This window comes from Aphelocoma coerulescens, chromosome 2 (assembly GCF_041296385.1).
Source record: "Aphelocoma coerulescens isolate FSJ_1873_10779 chromosome 2, UR_Acoe_1.0, whole genome shotgun sequence".
Lineage (NCBI taxonomy): Eukaryota > Metazoa > Chordata > Aves > Passeriformes > Corvidae > Aphelocoma > Aphelocoma coerulescens.
Window position 1 is genome coordinate 2,303,032 of NC_091015.1, and position 15,139 is coordinate 2,318,170.

The 15,139-nt window shown below is 54.0% G+C and overlaps 1 protein-coding gene across 2 annotated transcripts in view; it reads left to right on the forward strand.

Annotated features, from left to right (window-relative positions):
- Positions 1–822: 822 nt before the first annotated feature.
- Positions 823–15,139, forward strand: part of GJC2 (gap junction protein gamma 2) — a 37,544-nt gene continuing 23,227 nt past the window's right edge. Inside the window, exons 1-3 of one of the 2 annotated variants that reach the window (XM_069006225.1) lie at positions 823–906; positions 1,416–1,495; positions 4,184–4,285. The gene's annotated coding sequence lies outside the window, so the exon portion shown is untranslated. Of the gene's footprint in view, positions 907–1,415; positions 1,496–4,183; positions 4,286–6,206; positions 6,290–15,139 lie in introns of those variants that run through there. The other variant, XM_069006224.1, reaches the window with a different exon arrangement.

The window sequence follows — 15,139 nt, forward strand, 5'->3', positions numbered from 1 at the left end:
CTCCTGGGTTGCTTCCAGAAATGTCAGAAATAGGGGTTTTATATAACTATATATTCACTGTTCCATCAGACTGAGATAAATTTGACTAGACTTCAGCTTTTTTCAGCTGAGATGCTTTGGGAAATGTGGCAGTACCTACATCCGTGCTGGGGGAGGAAGACGAGTGCAGGGGATGGTAAAAGCTGGGATAAAACCTGCCCTGGGAGCTCTCCTGTCTGAGGCTGAGGATATTTTGGAGCTGATGCCAAAAAAATAACAAGCCCCTGTAGCACTTTTGCTTTAAAGCTGTTGCTTTGCAGTCATCGCATTGTTTTTTGCTGAATCCAGGCTGACACGGTGCTTTTGGGGCAGGAGCTGATTATTTTCCCCCTATTTTTCATTTTTCCTGCCTACCCAAGCTCTCTGGCACTAGAAATACCCCTTCAAGCAGTGAACATGGGGTTTGGACACAGAGGTCACCTCTGCTCTGACCCAACGGCACCAAGACCCTGCCTGAGAAGGACGTTGTGCAGGGATGCAGGAGAGCAGGCAGTCCCCAAAGCCCAAATCATCCAAGAAAAAAGCTGGAGCCACACTCCAGGACAACTTGAAGCAGCCAAAATTAGCCCAAAGCCCATTTGCCCCCATCCTGATGAGCCCACGGTCCAGAGACTCGTCCTTGCCGTGGTTTTCCTTGGCCTCTCAGTGCCGTTGGAGGCAGCTCTGATTTTCAGGCTTCCTTCCATGCCACTGCAGAAAGGCACCGCGGGGCAGAGCTGGCCTGGGAAATAATTGGGCAGCCGGCGTAGAAAATGAGCAACGAGGGGAAAAAGGAGTAGGAATAACCCTGATTTTCCTGCTTGTCCATCAGCGTCCGGCTCGCTCTGCGCGGGTTTCCCTCGGCAGCGCTGGGATTGAGCATCCCAGGTATGGAAGTGTGATGGGATGAGCTCGTGCTGGGGCACGGGGAGGATGTGTCATGGGTGTCCTGAGTGCTGTCAGATGTTATCCTGGGAGGAAAAACTCCTGGGATCTTCTGGAGAGGGTGTTCAGTTCTCAGTGGGGGGAGGCCACTAATTCCCACCTTTTTTGGCAAGGACAGCTTTCCTGCTCTATCCAGTATGATGGAAACATCTTCTAGGAAATCCTCCAGCAGCCTGCATGACTTCAGACAGGAAAGTAGGGAATTGGGGGGTCTCATCCTCATCCCTCCACAGTGGAGCCACCTGCCCATGTTCCCCAATCCACCAGGGTGCAAACACCAGCTGCTCCAAAGTGGACAAAGAGCACTGGAACCTGTGGGAGCAGAGGGACATGGGCTTGGGATGGATTTCCCCAGCCGTGTGGATCATGGGCTTTATTTCAGGGGGTTGCAGCTGGGATGGGTGATGTGATCCATTCCTGGGTGTCCTGATGTCCCTTGTGCTCTCCCACAGGACAGGGGAGTGACCACCACGCTCCAGCTGCTGCCGCCTCGTGCTGAGACTCCGACCAGCACCACCAACACTGACCACAGGTAGGTCCCATTATCCCACACCAGCCAATAACCCTCCCTGGGATGACTGATCCAAGTGGGACTCAAATGGATCCCTGCCAGCATCTGTTGCTCCTCCAGGGCTTTTCTCTGGCTGTGCTGCTGCTGCAAAGGAAGTTGTGTGGGAGGATGGAATTTTCTGTCGAGCACCCCATGGCTCTGGATGCTCCAGGGTGCTCGTAGCAGTTCTGCCATCCCCCTCAGCTCCACGAGGCTGAGAGTGGCCCTGGCAGCTGGATCAGGGGCCGGGCTGTGCCTGCCTTGCTGGGCACTGTATTTGGGTCAGCCACATCGACTGGAAGTGCAACTGTGTCATCCCTGGAGAGCGCGGGACGCCGATCCATAACCGCGGCTCCGGCCGGGATGGCACGCACGGCCCGGCATCCTCAGCCTGCTCCCCGCTCATCCAGCCCAGCCCCGCTCCCAGCCTCCAAAACTCGGGAATCCAGCACAGCCTCAACTTCTTCCAACAGCAGCAGCTGTGACTCCGCTTGTCCCGGACATGACTCCAGCCCTGTGAATAACCAGAAGCCATCTGCAATTCCCATTGTGCCGTGGCAACTGGTACGGCCACCGGAACAACCGGATGCTTGTGGAATCGGGGGTGCATCCCCCTCCTGACGCCTGATTCCTCTCTGTCCAGCCACAAAAAGGAGGGAGAAGCGGATGTTTTCCTGGATTTTACTCTCCCCATCTCCGGAGATGCAAGGAGGGGATAAAAAGAAGGGAGGCAGAAAAGGCAAAATTCCAGCATCCAGGTGGAGCTGGGCAAATACAGATAAATATTCCTCAATTTCTACATAGGAGGGATTATTTTATTGAAGCCATGTGGGAATAAGACCCCTGGGAACCAGATCCAATGGGCACAGGGAAGGACAGGAAAGCTGTGCCCCCTCAGTGCCCAAGTTGTCAACCCAGCAATAATTTGCAGATATTCTCTGAAGGATCAGGGCTTGCTGCTGCTGTTTGTATCAAGTCTTGATGGAAAACAAAGTGCCTGTGTGGTGGGCATTGAACTTTAGGGATGGCCTGGCTCCCTAACACGGAGTCAGCATGGAGATGATGGGGAAAAAAACCCCAAAAAGCCAAGAGAAATGCTCCAGTCACCACCAATGTGCTATCTGGATATACCAGGTACAGGATGAGAAAAAAGAGGAGATTTATTATTTTTCCTAGTTGGAAGTGCAGGATACGTGAGCTGCATCCCTTGCTTTGAACATGGTTGAAATCCTGTGATGCCTCCTGGATACAGGGGTGTGGGCTGGAGGGAGAAAACAGCACCCCAGTTTGGGTGCAGAGGGGAAACTGGTGCCACAGCCCACAGCAGAGGGATAATCCCTCCCTGGAGTGATGTCCATGGGGTGAGTGCCTGTCAGACTGTTCTCCTGAGCAGGGAGGATGATCTCAGGTGCTCCATGGATCTGGGATCCGATGGCTCGTTCCCGCAGCAGCCTGACCCGCGGAGCCCAGTGCCCAGGGTCATCCCGGCCTCAGACCTGGGAACGTCCCTCTGCTCCCTCCTCCAAGTGCTGCCTGCACTCCCTGCCCCTGCCAGCGTCTCCAGGAGCAGCCTGGCTCCATCAGCCAGCATTTACACATTTAATTTGCATTTTTTTAATATATATATATATAGGGGTTTTTTTAATACACCATGTTTTATTCACCCCATCTATCTTCCCAAGCACAGATGCTGCTGCTCCTTGGGCTTATCCCACTGCAGCTTCATCGCACAGCGTTGCTGTGGTGGCACCTCTGGGCTCTTTACTGGTTTTATTGCTGAAATCCAACCTGATTCCCCTTGTCCTATAGGGAGGAAATGTCACTGGTGTTCTTGCAGCAGCTCCTGGTGTTTCCAAAGGCAGGCAGGATCTCCCCTTGTGCATTCCCACCACTGTGGCTGCCACAGATGTGCTGCCTCTCTGGGCCTCTGAGAATATTTTGGCTCTGTTTTCTCACCACTTTCCCATTTAAGAGTTGTATTTATCAATGAAGTCTCCCTGCTGAGCCTCCCCTTGTGCATCCCATCCTCCAGCCCTGAGCATGCTCCCTCCATTGCTCAGAGCAGCTGTGGCTGCCCCTGCATCCCTGGCAGTGTCCAGGGCCAGGTTGGATGGGGCTCGGAGCAGCCTGGGATAGTGGGAGGTGTCCCTGCCCATGGCAGGGGTGGCACGGAGTGGTTGGGTCTTTCCAACCCAAACCATTCCGGGATTCCAAGATTTCTCCAGCTCCTCGGTGTTCTCTTCCCATGGCTGCAGCATCCAGATGCAAACTCCTGCAAAGATCCCAACAAAACCCCACTGGGAGCATCCCTCTGCTCTACCAGAGAGCTGTGAACTCCCGTTCTCAACCCAATCCTCCCACCCCTTTGTACCCCTGACTGATTTCATCCAACATCCTATTCCCTTCCTCCCTTGGAGGAACCTTACCCCACTGCTGCTGTCAAGGCAAAACTGAGCTCCCAAACCAAGCCTCTGCTCCTCTCCAGTGCTGGGACGAAGCCTTTTAGGAGCTCTCTGAGGAGCAGAAGCTTCTCCCTGTGCCCCCACCCGCAGGAGCCGCGGCTCCGGAGGGCACAATGGTGCCATTGAGCGGGGACACTGCCACGCTGCCGTATTGTGCCTGGCAGAGAGATGCCCGGGAATAATCGCCTCCTCCTTGCCTTTGTTGCAGGGCTGTGCTGGTGCTGCTGCACGGCTTCTCCCCAGCCAGGGCTCCGGTGATGCGCTGAAGATCCGCAGCTCCACGGGCACCGTTTTTTCCTGGCTGTGAAAGGTACGGCTCGATGGTCACCTCCTAACCAGGATGGGGCTCTGGGGGGGATGGCACTGATGGGGATTGTGGATTTGGGAGCAAAAGGATGTTCCTCACCCCAGGAGGCCGTGTCACTGTTTCATTGATCCTTGTAATATATTGTGTGCTTATTATATTTTATCTGTTGTAAGTATATTTTTTATGTATCCCATCTATAAAGGCAGCATTGAGAGCCATCAAAATTATAATTTCTTCCTAAGCCTGCAAAATGTTTTGCATGAAATGTTTGCATAAGAGGCAGAAATCCAACTCCACTTGGGGTCTGGACAATCCCTTAAAATTTGGATCCAGGATTTTGCTCGCAACTATCTTAAATGAGGCTGAATGAGAGTTTGCTCTGGGACTGATACAGAGCAGGGCTGAGATTTTTTAGGAACATATTTAAGGTTGCTTTCAAGCTGTGTGATTCCAAAAAGAATTTCCCTACCCATTTTCTGGCGAGGGTGTTTTCCTTGCCCAAAATCTCCTTGAAATCCTTGGATTTGGGCTGAACTTTGGGCTTGTGACTGTGTCAAGGGTGGCAGCAGCTGCAGGAACAAGTGCTGTGGCAATGCTTCTCCCTGCTGCTCCTCCTCCATCCCTGGAGCATCCTAGGAGCTGATTTCCTCTGGAAAACTCCTTCTGGGAACACATACCCCCTGCACGGTCAGCCAGGCTGGTTCCCAGCTTGTTCCTCCCCTAAAGCAGCTGGAGAGCAGAAACACACTTGAGAAATTAAATGAGAGGGTGAAAACTTGGCTGCCCCATCCCAGCTGTGCTGAGGAGCAAGGACATCCTTTGAAATTCCCTTAAAACCAGGAAAAAGAAGTTCTTTTGAGGAGTTTCACATGGTGGGAGCTGCTTAAGACATGCTGGGAGTCATGTAGGTGTAAAAGATGAAGAGCTGTCAGATTTTAAAGGTTTAGGGCCTTCTTCGTGCCAAATTTGTTCAGTTTGGGGGTTTTCTTTAAGTGCAGCGAGTAAAACCTCACTGATTTGGACTCCTGGAAGCCAAACCTCTCTTCAACAACACGGGGCCTTTAAGGAAAACATCAATTTTTGTGAGGTCAGCCATAAAATCATGCGAGTTGGCAATGGGAAGGAACAGATGACAACGAGCCAAAGGTTGTGGCCTCTGGATGGGGTAATTATTTAATCCCTGCTTGTGGGTTTGAGTGAGGGGCAACATCCCCTTCTCTGCAGCCAGAGATGTGCACAGGGGAAAAATCCCTCTGGCAGAGAGCAGGAAGGGCTGGGGGAGGAGGAAAATGTCCCCTCTGTCCCCTTCCAGCTGTTCTCCAGAGAGCAGGGAGATACTTCCAGCTGTTCCCCCAAATGGGGTTGGGAAGAGAGAACAGGGATGAAGAGGGGCTGGGATAGGAGCCTCTGGTCAACATAAAACACTAAAATTACAAAATTTCAGCAACAGGCGCTGCTTTGGACAGAAAAATTGGGGGGGAAATGAAGTTCTTTGGTGGTGCTGCAGTGTTTCACTGTAGCTGTGAGGACAGGGAGAGTTTGCAGCCGACTTTCCACCAAGTTTGAAAAGGAAAAGAAATCCTAAACAAGAAGGAAGCACATTTTATCCTGCTGCAGCACCTCGGCTTCCCGCCTCCCTCTCCTGCTCCAAGGAGCTCTTTTTGCTATTTTTAGCCCTAAACCCTTCGACTCTTTGAGTGATCTGATTTTGATTTTTTTTTTTTTTTTCCATAAGCGCCGCTCTTGGCTCTGGAGTTATCCACCACAATCTCTTTTTTTATGGCGTTTTTTTATGCGTGCTTGGAAGGGAAATCCAAAAATAAAGGGGAACGAAAGGAGTCCTTGGTGTCCCGGGGAACGCTGGGTGTGCAGGGTCAGGTTCGGAGGAGCTTTCCCTCTCCACGTCAGAGCGAGGGGCGGGAGGGAGAACGCGGCACCGGGCAGGGATCCACGGATCCACGGACAGGATGGGACAACTTTGGGAAGGACTGAGCCCAGCACTTCTCTGTATGTTGCTTTTAGGTTTGTTTTGTTTTGTTCTCCCTCCACTTCGTGTTGATGTTTTGCTGATGGTTTTTAGCTTGGCTTGTTCCCAGCATTTCTCAGATCCCCTCCCTGTGCTGTAACCCCCCCCTCTGCTCTCACCCGGCTCTTCCCTGCTCTTCATTTTCTGCTCTTTCCCGGTTATTTGGGTGGGAAATGCGTTTGCTGAGCCTGAATGTTCGTGTGTTGCCTTTCCTGCCGGGGTAAGAGGCACAACATCCCTATTTGGCATCAGTTTGTGCACACTTTGCTGGCATAAATCATCCCCTGGCATGCAGGGCAGTGCAAATCCATCTCCGGGCAGTTTGGGATTAAACCACTTTAGCTTTTTCCTCATGGAAAAAGGAAGAAATTCATCCCTGTGTGAGTGGGGAGGCCCTGGCACAGGTTGCCCAGAGAAGCTGGAGTTGCTCCTGGATCCCTGGAAGTGTCCCAGGCCAGGTTGGAACACCCTGGGATAGTGGGAGGTGTCCCTGCCCATGGCAGGGGGGTGGAATGAGGTGATCTTTAAGGTCTCTTCCAACCCAATCCATTCTGGGATTCTGTGAAACCCCTCTGTGCTCTGGGACCTCCTGGCCAGTCTCTATCCCAAACCTCCTCCTATCCCAGACCACCAGAGTTGGGGAGAGGAAAACAAGGCTCTGGTTTTCCTGCTGATCCTGTGTTACATTCCCGAAGTTTCTGCAAATTTTGGGGTCTGCATCCTCCTGGCTTTGGGATCATCTGCTTAGATCCCCATGCTCCTGCATCATGAGCTGGGCTTTGAGGCCAGGCACAGCTGGAGAGCAGCACCCACAGAGGCCCATCCCAGCAGGAGCTGGGGATTTGCAGCTAGGGTCTCTAATCCATAAATTTGTCTTCTCTGTAAGGTGCTTTTGGCTTGTTTTAAAAATAAGATCCAAGGCTGTGAGCACACTTTTCCTCCTCACATCCCAAACACCTTGCAAAGGAGGGTGTGTTCCCCCCTGGGCAGCTGGGGAAACTGAGGCACGGGGAGCCTGGCAGCATCACCACCAGTGGGAGCTGAACCTGCTCCTTGGTGGCCTTATCTTCTTGGCCAGCCTTCCTTGAGAGAAAATGCTCCCAAACACCCAGGATGCTCCTCTGGGGTGGAATTTCCAGCGTGGATCCCCCATCCCCACCTCAAGGTCCTGAGATGAATCTCATGTGGAGATGCTGTTGCATTTCCACAGCTTTTAATTGTCCCATCCTTATAAATCCTAAAGATCTTCCCTGTGGCTGGACAGGGAGGTTTTGGGGTGAGCAGCCCTGGGACAGGGATGGGGCTGGGCTCCTTTACCCACCTCACCCTCAGTTTTGGCTTCCCATGTTTCTCAAACTGATTTCCTCAGACCTTGGCTTTGAGTGTGAAACAGGAAAGGGGGGGGAGCAGGAGAGGCCAAGGTGTGACATGGGCAGGAGAAAGCTCGGGAGAGCTGAACTGAGCTGGGCCAGCAGTGTCATGGCCCCTCTGCCATGGTGCTGAGTTATGTCTCTTCTGCCTTCAGATCTCTGCAGGTTTAGTTGCAACAAGTGTTTGTCCAAAGATTTCCTGGAGAGAGGGGCTGGAAGGAGCTCCTGAGCCCTCCCTGTTCCTGAGGTGGCCTGGAAAAGCATGCCTCTCTCCATGTCCTTCCCATCCCAAAATGCCCTTCCCACCTATCCCAAGCACAGGAGCTTGGCTTAGGGAATTTATTTAAGCTCTGCTTGATGGCAGAGAGCTGTGTCCTCTCCTGGGGGGAGGTGAGCGAACATTCCCACGCTCCCAAAGGGAAACAGAGTCCCTTAAACCCTAGGAGGCCACAGGCACCTTCTCCTTTCACCCCAATTACCTTGGAATGCCACAGGAGGGCAACCTGTCCTGTGTCCAAAGCTTCCTTAGACATTCAGAGGGAGGAAATCCCAACGTAACTCAGCTCCAGACGGGTGGGAACGGAAAAAGGGCCATGAGGCAGATGGGGAATCTGCACCTTGTGCTCCTCCTGCAAGCTGAGAGAGCCATTTCCGAGACAATCCTTGGGTCTTGTCCAAGACCGAAATCCCAGGAGGGTTTTTTTTGGTGTGTGTCATCAGCAAACCCCTCCTTCCCCAGCAATCTGATATGGTGTGCACCATATTCCTGAATGATCCCAGTGCTGGGGAGGACTCTCTTCTCCTGTAATTTATGGCCTGTTTGGAGCTCTTCCACCCAATGTTCATCCCAGCATCCCGAGGGGCAGTTTCAAGGCTGCACAGTTCCCTTTGACCTGGTCTGGCCCTTGGAGATCGTGCTGACCAGCCATGAAATTCCACGTGGTTTCTGCTCCTCGCTGCCAGGAGAAGGGAAAATAAAGGAGTTTCTGTGGGGTTTCTGCACGTCACTGTTGCAGCCTGGGGCTGTAGCAGTAGAAGACAGTGAAAATGGATAGAAAAGGAGCAGCCCCATCCTATAAATTAATTAAGGCACATGAGGATAAGCTTTGCTGGAGCAATTTGTTCGTCTCCCTGCCTCTCCCATTTTTTGGTGCTGTGCCTTGTCCCACTGTTTCTCTGGCTGCATCCCCAGAAGGTGAGGATCCCATGTCCCACCCTCAGGTGCCCTGAGCTGTCCCCAAGGAATGAGGTGACTTTATAAGGACAAGCCAAGCCCTGGAGCAGGTCAGAATTGCTCCTCTGAGAGCTGCACACTCTCTTCTGCAGTCTGACTTTTTTTGCTCCTTTTCCATCCTCATGGGGAGGATCCCAACTGTTCCTGGCCACCAGTGGGTGTGGAGGTGTGGGAATGCTGAGCACGGTGGGGATCTGAGGGTGAGCTGTGCAATCACAGGACAGCAGAGGCTGAAGGTCCCTCGGGAGGTGCAGATCCCACCAGCTCCCCGTGCCAGTGTTTGTCAGGGACACTTTTATTTCCTACCCAGTAGAAATTGTTCTGGCTGCATCTTGTCCTTTCCTGGCGTATTTCTGGCATGTCTGTGAGGACCTCGACAGAGCAGCACTGTTCCCCCCAACTGGGTCTGGCCCCAAACTCGCTCCCATCACCCTGATCATTAATGACACTCAGCAGCCTCATCCCTGGGCGATGCCACCCCCAGCCGGGACCTGTCAGCGCCAGGGGGGTGACAGGGTGGCACCAGCGGCTCCACAGGAGCCGGGACGGGGTGAGGTCACAAGACCCTGTTTTCTGAGGGGTTTCCTCAGAGATCAGGTCCATTCCGGCAGAGCAAGGATTGAGGCACCTCGGCACCTCCCGAGGCTGCGTTTCTGCTTCGCTTTGTTATTTCTGACCCTTTTTAACACCCTCCTACACTGGCTCGGCCCGGAGCTGTGCAAGGGTCTGCTTGCTGTGAAGCAAACACAGGGCGGGCGCCAGCGAGGCAACGAGTCCCTGAAGGCACCACCAGTGCGGTGTAAATGGGCAAAATCACGGGAAAACAGCCCAGAAATGGGGCTCGTCCCCTGCTGTGGCGGGGCATCGCTTCCAGCCCAGTCCTGAGCATCTTCGGGTGCTTCCATCCCTTCTCTGCGTCACTCTCTGGATGAAGGCAGAGTTAATCCGCCCCACGACCCCAAATACTGTTCCCCACCGGTTCCAGCCCCAGAGAACACCCGCCGCGCATCCGGAAGCCTCTGCTTCGGAAACCTGAAGCCGGTTCAAACACGAACCCGAGCCAAATTCCTCCGGGCACGTTTTTTAACATCTTTTTTTTTTTTTTTTTTTTTTTCTCTGCCGGGGACAATGGATTCGCTCAGGGCTCTGCCCAGCCCTTTCCTCTGCGCTGCCAGACAGAAACAGTTAACCAGGTTCGCTAAGAAATGAATGTCCTCGTTTCCTTTCCAGGGCAGGCGGCTCCCCCAGGCTCCCCCAGGCTCCCCCAGCCCGTGTCTCCGCTCAGAGCCCCGGGGAGGAGCCGCTCTCCAGCGGCACGATGCGAGAGCAGGCGCTGTCTGCCCGGCTCGGGCAGTGTTTGGTGACCCGGTGGCCTGTGCGAGCACTGCCAGGTGCCCCGGGGGATTTCCGCAGCTCCAGAGCAGCCCTTTGCTCGCTCTCCTCTTGCGATCGGTGCGGGGCGAGCACCTCGTGGCTCCGGGGCGATGGGAGCCAGCGCCGGCTCTGCAGAGTTTCAAGTCAAAACAGATCAAGCTAATAATGAAAAGCGGTGCTGGAGGAGAGGAGGGGAGGAGAGAGAGAGAGAAAAAAAAAAAGATGATACCACGGGCGTTGCAAAGCCATCCCTGCTGTAGACACAACGTCGTTTGATAACGTGGCTTCTCCTGGGGGTTGTGGTTGGATCCCCCAGGAAAGGGGAGACCACCAGGGCCAGGACGCTGTGCTGACCCCAGTCCCAGAGCCCACGGGCTGTGTCAGGGACACGCCGGGCTGGTTTGGGTAGGTGTTTAGGGTCATCCCAGATGCCGCAACCCATTAGTGCTGCCGGGGCTCCGGGGAGGGCTGATGGCTCCTGGGATGCTCCAGCTCCTGGAGCAGCGATGCGGCGCTCGGGAGGAGCCGCTCGCCGCTCCTGCAGCCTCTTCTCCGAGGGCATCCAGAGGAAGGCTGCCTCTCACGGCGCTTTGTTGCATGCTTGGCTTGGCTTGGTGGGAGGTGGTCGCTCTCGGGCTTGCAGAATCCCCGGACAAAGCATTTTCCATGCTGCGGGGCCGCAGAGAGAAGGGTGAGATCAGCCGTAGCTTCAGCGCCTGCTTGAATGGAGCCAGAGGTTTGCAGAGGATGGAGGCGGCGTGGCCTGGTGGAGCATGAGACATCCCTGCCCGGGGCATGGAGACCTGCCCGGCATCCCGGTGTGAGTGCAGAGGTGAGGAGCTGCAGCCGGGGAGCAAAGCTGCGCCGGGGAGCCGGGAGATGGACCGCGTGCCGCCGGGATTTGGGGAGAAGGGAGAACTTCTGCGTCCTCTCCTTCAGCCCCAGCCTGGGAGATGAGCTGGTGCTGGTCTTTCTGCAGGTGGGACCCACAACAAAATGAGCAGAGCTGGGGCTGCTCCCTGCTCGGCTCTCGGGGCTGCCGTAGGGTTTGGCCAAGGCTGTTTCTGCCTGGAGATCAGGGAAAACTGGTGGCAAATGCAGGGTTTGATCTCCTGTGTCCATCCTCAAGGTCAGTGTGAGCTGTGGGGGCTTCTGAGGCTGCCGTGTGGGATAACCTCCCTCCTGGTTGTTACAGCAGAGAGGAATACCCTGGAAAACAGAAGGAGAGGAATGTGGCCAGCTCAGAGGAGCAGCTTCCTGCAAGAAATTCTGTGTCTAGGGGCAAACACATTGCGAGGTGCTGGCCAGGACACGAGTGGGCGTGGAGCTCCTTTATTTATTCATCCCTGAGCGGAGCTCTCCCGGAGATCCCGAGGTGGGAGGCTGAGGAGGAAGCTCTGCTCTGGGCAGCTGCTTTCTCGCAAGCTTTCGCCCTGCCTGCCTCCCTGCCTCCCGGATCCCGTGGCTGCAGAGCCTCCTGGCAGCCCGCGGCACTCTTTTAGCCGTTCTGGAGAATTTGAATAGTTCTAGCGAGGGCGAGCTCTGATTTACAGGGAGTGTTTTTATGGTGTTTATGTTGGCAGGCTGGAGTTTATGTACGGTTTGAAATGTTCGCTGAAGCCTTTTATCGCCGGAGCTGAAGAACAACAGAGCGCTGGTGAACGTTTTGTGCTAATTGGAGAGGGGTTGATTTAGGGCTGGGACTGCAAAATGCTTGGCTCCTGCTTGGCTCCGAGGGGCTGCTGCTGCCTGCAGTCCCCATGGGGAAGGAGAGATGATTTCATCCATCAGCGGGGTGGGATCCATCCAGGTTGAGCCATTTTTCCAGTGAAGGTCACGTCTGGCGCTGAGAGGGACAGATCGTGGTGCCTCAGGCTCCTGTCCCTGCTCACAGCCAAGAACAAGATGATCAGCAGATGCAAGAGGCTTCAGCTTGGGAAAATGAGCACTTGCTTAAATGTGTTTTTTTTTTATAACCCAAACCACACTCAGATGTGGGGCAATTCCTTGTGCTGGCGTTGGAAACGCAGCTCACCTCCATCCCATCACTCCTCTCCCTGTGTCTTTGTAGGATCTCAGTGTCCCAGCTCAGGGTTTAGTGAAAACAGTGACTTGGTGAGATCCCATCATCATCATCTGTGGGATTTGGAGTGACTGAACCTCACGAACACCTCACAAAAAACGCCCTCCTGCTCTTCATTTTCCATTGGGTTATCCCTCTCCCATTAGTCCTGCAGAATTAGTCTGAGAGTAGGAAACTTTTCCAGGTGCCAGCAAGGGGTCATCTTGGAGCACAGAGAAGGAATTTATCCATCTTACAGTCAGCTCCTGATCCCTCCAGCTGTGTCTGCCTTCCCTTCTCCAGCATCACAGGTGCTAAGGGGGTGATCCGGGGGTGTGAGCAGCACCTCGGTGTGGGATGGGAACTCTTAAGGGCAGTTTAAAATGCACAATAGCAGGAAAGAGTTGCAAGGGGATAACACATCTTGGGCAGGGTGTGCTTTGGGTGTCCTGGTTCCTGAGAGCAGGTGGTGAAATCTGTGAGGAGTGGAGAGAAGAGCTGGAAACTGAGATGAGTCCCAGACCAGTCCTTGGATGTCAGGCAGGTCACAGAATCCCAGAATGGTTTGGGTTGGAAGGGACCTTAAGGATCACCTCATTCCAACCCCTCTGCCATGGGCAGGGACACCTCCCACTATCCCAGATTGCTCCAAGCCCCATCCAACCTGGTCTTGGACACTTCCAGGGATCCAGGGGCAGCCACAGCTTCTCTGGGCACCCTGTGCCAGGGCCTCACCTCCCTCACAGGGAAGGTGTTGAGCTCAGCTCCAAGGAGGGTTGACCACCCAAGTTTAGACAATGAAATCCCACCCAAGTACCTTAAAACGAATCTTGGAGGAGGCCACAGAGATTTTAACCTTTTGAGGAGACTGTGGCACACGGTCCTGCCTCCACATCATTCACAGTTGCTCCATACCCCTGCAACCTTTTTCCCAGAAACAGCTACTGGGACTCCCCTGCCAGGGAAAAGGGCACTTTATTCCAGGCCAGCTGTTTAGGGAAGGTCCTGGCTGGCATTAGGCACCTCAGTAGATGTGTCCTGCTGGACATATCCTTGCAAGAAGGGAGGGAGAGAAAGGCACAGCATTACAAGCACATCTACGTGCCTTTAGTCTAGTCACACATACAAGAAAATTTAAGGAATTTGGTTCAAAGGGGTTTAGTGAAGCAGAGAACCTTCTATTTTAAGAGATTTCTGATAGCTCTCAGCATGCACTGACCCACACAAATTCTAAAAGAGAAAAAAAAACCCACAAAACCAACAAATCCCCCACTTCTGCTACTGGCAGTAAAATTTTGGCTGACTCGTGTGAGCCTCTATTAACCCTGCGAACGTGCTGGTCAGGGACAAACCTTACAGTAGGAGAGTCCATCCTGCTGTTATTCCTTGTAATGGGAAGCTTCCAAAAAACCAGCCAAAACAAATATTTGGAGGAAAGGCAGGGGCTGCCTGGAGGGAACAACGGAGGCAGGAATGCTCCTGCCATGGGCAGGAGGTGACATCATCCGGATTCCTTTGCTGAGGAATGCAGGATTTGGTCTTCCCTGCCAGTAATTGCTTTTCAAAAACAGACCTACCCAGGGAAGCGGATTTCACCCAGCCCCTTCCACTGCACAGCAGAGAGGCTGAATATTCCCAAATCCCCTTCTTTTCCCTGGCCTAAGGGGACATTGTATGGACAGGCAGGGTAAAATCGGTCATTCCCCAAATTGCAGGTGGAAGCACCCACAATTCCAAAAGTGGTAGCTGGACAGAAAGCTGGGCATGGAGAGCTGGTGGGGGAGCAACAACTTCTTGGGGCTGGCCAGGATGGGGCAGGTGATGGGCTGAGTGTGTGTGTGGACTTCTGTGCTGGGCAGACTTTGCCAAGAGCTTCAGGAGGAGCCCATGGTGACCTCCATGGTGACCTCCATGGTGACCTCCATGGTGACCCCATCTCTTGGTCCTACGAAGCCCAGTGACCACATTAGGTGTTTTTGGATGCAGAACTTCAGTGGTGACTGGAGAGAGTTGGACTTGAGGGTCCTTGTAGAGCCCTTCCAATGTGGATGTTCTCTGGTTCTAGGGCTGGAATAGGTGTTGATGTGCAGAGCATTCTGACCAACCAGCTGATACCTGGCTTGATCCAGGGCAGGGACTGTCCCCCTGTGCTGGCACTGCTGGGACACCTTGAATTCTGTGTGCATGTCTGAGTTCCTCTCGACAAGAAGGACATTGAGGGGCTGGAGCATGTCCAGGGAAGGGAACGGAGCTGGGAAGGGGCTGGAGAATTCCTGAGGGAGCTGGGAAAGGGGCTCAGGCTGGAGCAAAGGAGGCTCAGGGGGGACCTTGTGGCTCTGCACAAGTCCCTGACAGGAGGGGGCAGCCGGGGGGGGTCGGGCTCTGCTCCCAGGGAACAGGGACAGGAGGAGAGGGAACGGCCTCAGGCTGGGCTAGGGGAGGCGTAGATTGGATATTAGGGAAAATTTCTTCCCTGAAAGGGTGGTCAGGCGTGGGAAGTGGTTGCCCAGGGCAGTGGTATCCAGTGGTATGCAACACATCCCTGGAAGTGTTCAGAAACACGCTGATGTGGCCCTTGGGGACAGGGTTTGAGGTGAACATGGCAGTGCTGGGTCAATGGCTGGACTTGATGATCTTAGAGCTCATTTCCAACCTTGGTGACCCTCATTGATAACTGGTAGGGCTAATTCCTCAGCAAGGCCACAGTTCCCCCTCCACGCAGCTTTTGGCTTCTCCACTGGGTTGAACATCCCACATCCCACCTCCAGTCCCCTGAGCTGGCAGCCCTCTG